The sequence below is a fragment of the Eumetopias jubatus genome, unplaced genomic scaffold (genome assembly GCF_037043125.1).
Source record: "Eumetopias jubatus isolate StellerSeaLion01/CBP00866 unplaced genomic scaffold, mEumJub1_p1.0 scaffold_1, whole genome shotgun sequence".
In the NCBI taxonomy this organism is placed as follows: domain Eukaryota; kingdom Metazoa; phylum Chordata; class Mammalia; order Carnivora; family Otariidae; genus Eumetopias; species Eumetopias jubatus.
In genome coordinates, this window is record NW_028274807.1 from 198,710,944 (window position 1) to 198,716,943 (window position 6,000).

The following is a 6,000-nucleotide window of genomic DNA, read 5'->3' on the forward strand; positions in this document are numbered from 1 at the left end:
CTTCAGCAAGTCACAAGTCTCCAAATTCAGAAACTTGAATGAATAAGAGTAAATTTCCTTGATACAGGCACATTGGCTTTAATTAAAAATTCATTGAGATATCTTACTGAGTAGCTATGTAAAAGATAAACATGGTTTCTTATCTAAGAAACAAGGCTGCAAACAGTTTTCTTTCTTTTTTTTAAATTTTTTATTGTTATGTTAATCACCATACATTACATCATTAGTTTTTGATGTAGTGTTCCATGATTCATTGTTTGTGCATAACACCCAGTGCTCCACGCAGAATGTGCCCTCTTTAATACCCATCACCAGGCTAACCCATCCCCCCACCCCCCTCCCCTCTAGAACCCTCAGTTTGTTTTTCAGAGTCCATCGTCTCTCATGGTTCGTCTCCCCTGCAAACAGTTTGACTTAACATGTCACTATTACTTTTGGACTGAACTCATTACCTCAGATGATAAATTGCAACTTGCTGACTGAGGAAGGAATCAAGTTTTCAGCAGGATGTTCTTTAAGACTGGTGGCTATGAAAAATAACCCATAACCAAACAGATTTTATATATAACATACAAGAAATGCAGACAGCATCGTCTTTTTCACTCAAATGGAAGTTAATCAACAATTTTTTAACATAAGCAAACTCCATCATGATAAATCCCCCCATCACTTTTGGCCAATGAGACCAGCCCTCTCTACAAAGCTCAATGAGCTACACTTCGTATCTTCTCCTGTTTTTTCTGCTGCCTGGAGAATCAGATAGCAGCATTTAAGGAGTCAGCCAGTCTGATGACTCAGCTCATAAAACAATGTGTGGCCACAAAGATGATGTTTATCCAGGAGCATCCTGGAGGCTCTGGCTACTGAAGTCAGTGAGTGGTAGGCAAGTGGCGCACAGTGCTCGGCGCCAGAGCAGCACTCCACCTCCCTCCCCCAGTGGTTGATCTCATCTGATACTCTGTCCAAGCAGAATGGTGGGAAAATTTCAGAGAACTGCAGTGGCTAGAGAGGCAAATCTAAGAGTACAGGTGATGGTGGTGACATTCTGCCTTCTCTTCATCAGGCAGTGCCTGCAGCTAGAGGGCTTATGCCCATATGCAGCCCAGGGGCAGATGGATAGGAGGCTCAGAAACACTTGCTACCCCACTCACCTCTGCCCCGCTGGCATCCTCTAGGAGTGAGTCTGCTCTGGTTAACAAAGCATCTACAAAGCTAGTTTTCTTCATGGCAGAGAGATGCAGAAGCTAGTCTCACTTCACCTGCACCCCTTATGTTCCCCCAAAGCAACACCTTTTTGGAAACCTCCTCTCAGGAGTCAACATTGGAGCAAAGGGCTAACAGAGTAGGCTAACACAGAGCTGGCTGACAAAGTTAGGGTCCTTTCAGGTAAGAGACCTAAGTGACTAAGAAGATATTATTAGTATTTTGCTTTAAATTTTGCTGCATCTGAGTATCTTCGTGGTGGGGAGGGGATAGGGAAGAGTGTGAAAAAGAGACAGATTAAGCAGTGCAATATTTCATTATTTTCCCTAAAATGACAAACTTTAACCATCTGTTCCTATTTTATCAACCCATTCAAAATATTATTAAAATGCAGATTCCTTGCGGTTAACCCAGGTCTTTCAAATGAGAAATGACCAAAACCTCCCTGATGTGCACTTCTGCATGGGCTGTGGCTATCAAGCCCCACCGTGAGAAGCAGCCCTGGATATGTCACAGGCTCCTCAGATTCCCTGCCCACTCAAGACCCTGAGCTACCTGGAGACAAGACCATGCTGTGTTCTTTCTGGTGTTCTTAGTGCCTTCCACACAGGATTTGACACATAGTAGGTGCTCAGTAAATATTGCTTGAATGAATACATTAGCAAATGAGTGCTTTTATTTATTTTTCCAGAAATGCATATCATTTTTACACAACGGGTTTTATTTGTTTGTTTCTGGCCAGGAAAGAGGGAGGAGAAAGTATGAAAAACAAAAAACAAATTACGCTCCCCTCCCCCCTCCAGGAAGGAAGGGCAAGTAGATAGAAATTTGGCATTACTCAGTTCTCCTCTCCCTTTGGGGGAAATAACTGTGCCCTTGAATTTCTGCACTCAGTCACCAAGGAGGAATTGAAATTAAAAACCTTGGAGAGTAATTAGCAAGAAAACGTTCTAATGTCAAGAAGTGAATTTTATGGGACCATATTTGTAATATTAATTGGGCCTCTGGGTAGCCAAATGGTGAAATTATTGCTCCAATACAAATAGGCCCAAAACAGAAAAACAGCCCAAAATAGCACGGATATTGCAAATCAGGACAGAGGTAATTTCTCTACACATAAAAAGCAACCAATTGCAATGCCTTCACTAATTCACTTGAGTTAAGTGCAAACCAAAACCTGTTTGTTTGGTGTAGCACCACCTACCTTATCTCTGAATTGCTATGGGGCTGGGGCTAGAAAGGGAACCTTCATTCCCACCAGCTCCTCACACTTTTCACCCTGAAGTGTGGGAAATTTTGACCTTTCATTCAGCAAATATTTATTGAGGACCTGTTATGGACCAGGTCCAGAGTAGATGTTCACAGTTTTTCCCATCATGGAGCTTACCACCTAGTTGGGGGAAGAGGAACTGAACCAATTATCACACAAGCACATCTCTAATTGGAGACCTAAGTACTAGAACAAAAGAGTACAGTATACAAAGGGAGCATCCGCCAAGGGGCCTGACCTAGTTTGGTAAATCAGGGAGGACTTCCTGGAGGAAATGGTGTTTATACTGGAACCTGACAATGCAGACAAATCAGCCAAGTAAAGAAGGAAAGTGCTCTAGGCAAAGGGAGCAGCATTTGGGGAGGTAGATCGGGTGAGGAAGGAGCTTGATGTTTCTGAGGAATGGAAAGGCCAGTGTGACCAGGATGTGATAAGTGAGCAAGCAAGTGGAGATTGGGGAAAGACGTGGCTGGTGTGGAAAGCAGGCCAGGTCCTGGGGCCCTGCTGGGTCCCGTGATCTTGGGACACCAACCGTTGCCAGGCCTTGGGTCAGAAGCAGAGATGAGAGATGTGAGTAAGACCAGGCCCTAAGACCAGGATCCTCAAGGAGATCCTGGGCTTAATGGGAGAACAACAGAAGCAAAGGCCCATCCCCTTGTGTGCTGGGCTCAAAGGCACCAGCGCACACCCCCCCAATCCTTGGAGCACCCAACAAAGGTGGCACAGAACCACTTCTCACCCAGGACCATGCCAGAATTCCCTCCCCTGTTCAAGCCAATCCTTCCTTGATTCTCCTGATGGCACACCTGAGCATAGGCTCAGCCCTCATCTCTGAGGCTCAGAGGAGAAGAGAAGCCAACTCTCCAAAGTCTAGAAGGGTCTCTGCCCCCTTCCTCAGCTGCAATATCAACACCTTGCTTGTTACGTCCAGCCCTGTCCATGCTACGGTTTCTAGAGAAAGAACATCACCAAGCATGCCAAGAAACAACTGGCCCTGAATCCAATCAGGGCTGATCTCTTCCATCAGGAACATTTGTATAGTAGAGGATGCAAGAAAAAGAAATCCTCAAAGAACTCTCTTCTGAGAACACACCCTGGCTGTGTACTCAGAACCTGCAGGACCCCCATCCAGGCACAGCTGGAACAGGACTCCCATTGACACTGAAGAAGAGCAACTCTAAGCAATGGAGACTATTTTCTCCTCCAGTTAGCACTGAGGTTGATGGAGCTGAGTCTATCATATGCGGTCATGAATTACGGAAAGATCGGGGTAAGGATCACAGTCCAGAAACCTGTCATGCCAGGATCCATGGCAATTTTCCATGAGAACCCGTCACCATGTGGCCCAGCTGAAACCACAACCGACACTCAGCCTGCCCCAATCCCAGCCGGTCACTCATGGGCCATTTCAAGTTTAAGTGACCTAGTAGCAGCAAATAGAGCTTGAAGGCTCTGGGTTCACATCCAGCTCCAGACACTTCCCAACCGGGTGATCCCAGGCAAGTAGCTTAACCTCTCTGAGCCCTCTGTCAAGTGGGAACAATAGCTTCCGTGTCAGGAACGTTTAGGAAGAGAATGCCTGTGAAGCTCTCAACACAGAGCCTCGCACAGGGTAAGTGTTCGCTCAACATTGGGACCCCACTCCCCACCCCACCAGCTCCAATCGCTCCCCGGAACTGCTGGGTCTCCTTGTCTTTGTGGAATCTGCTTCTCCTTGGAGCCAGCCTATGATTCAGTCACCCCCATCCAGCTGGGCTGGCCTCCCGCGTCCGCCTCTCACCAGCCAGCGCTTAGCTCAGCACCAGCCCCTTCTCTCTATCTAACACCAAAAGGTATTGATTTCCCTGATCTATTTCCAGGATGCAACACTCTTGAAAGCCACCTATTCCCCTCTCTTTTCCTCCATGACCATCACATTCCCGGCTCATAGCCACTTTCCCTAGAGTCCAGGGTCCTCAGCTGCCGAGGCTTAGATCCGTTTCGTTTTGCACTGGTTTAAAGGTCAAACATGAATTTTTCCCCATTATTGTACTGTGTCTTGTCACACAGACTCTCTCTGTTTCATGCATTAGTCACAGTCTTGCTATCAAATTAAATATTCCTCGGTGGTTATTTTTAGAGAAATCTTTTTCTAACTCTACATGGTGCAATGATGTGTGTGCACCCACAGCTCTGGGATCCAGGCGTTACCAGGTGGGCTCCGAATTGTGTGAGGGCTCAGATTCCTCTAGAAAGCAGCAGCCAGTGGAGTAGTGGAGTTTGTGACCTGGTTCTGTCCATGGAACCCCCTGCCCGGCCAAAAATAATTAATCCCCCAGGCCTTGGATGATCCAATCATTCATCAGTCAGTCTAAGAAAGGCCCAAAGTAGACTCAGCACAATTGTGAGTTAAGCGAAGCAAGTCTGTAGCACCCCAACTGCTCGTTTGGTTCTCTTCTCATTCCTAGTACAAGAGCACCAGGAGTAATCGTGTCTCCACACCCAACACCCCCATGGAAGGAAAGGGCTTGTTACCCTCTTGATTGAAGCCTGAGTGAATGGTGGTGGCTACACGGCTGCCTACGCCCGTGGGATCTCCACCTACTGAGGCCAGCATCAGTGGAGAAATGAAGCCCCCCAAACAGAAATGCAGACCTCCCTGGAGTGGGTTCACATGAGGAAAGACGGACTTGCTAAGAGCCAGTTCTCTTCACCCACTTGAAGGCACTGTGAGGATCAGAAGCCATACAGGCCTTAGACTTAAGGAACTCACAGTGGAGTAGAAGCAACGAAACCCACAGAAAGTGACTAAATAATAAGACAGGATTTAGCACTTCTCCCTGGGGCACGGACTGTGGGGAAGGGGTGGACTTCTCACTCCTAATGCTCGTTTCCACGTGCTGGTCTCCACTGGCTGTGATACCTGGGTCTCACTCACCCAGAGCAGTGACACTGGGGGGGGAGAGGGGAAGGGAGGAGGTCAGCTTCATCTTGGGTTCAGTTCACAAGTCCAACCGGCCTCACACTAAGCTGCTTTCTCCCCCCAGCCTTCATCAGTGAAGAAGGTGATGCTTTAGCCTCCATCTGCATTTTATTTCTCAACTTATTCAGAAGTGGGATGGGAGAAGGGGACAATTTATTGAGGGCCCTCTCAGGGAGCCCCCGTAGACTATGAATGGTTGGATGTTCAGAGGCAGGGAGGCCAAGTGGACAGGAAAAATCCAGGACGGCTTGGCTGAGGAGGCAAGGTCTCTGAGGACTAAGTCTGGCTGAACATGGCTCAGGAGTAAAGGGGGCACTCTGGCTGGAGTTCTCATGAACGAAGGCACAGAGAGACGAAGTAGCAAAGACATGGGGAAAGCAATGATGAGGCCAGTGTGACCAGAGCCTGAGATTTCTCTGGGAGAGGTGGCAGGTGGGTGGAGGCAGATGACAGAATCCCTAGCAGTCAGTAGAGACTAGATTGGTCAGTCGGTCAAGGCATGTTACCTAAGGGCTCTGCCAGGTCCAGGGAAAGTAACTAGGGGCAGAGTTGAGGATGGCTTAGA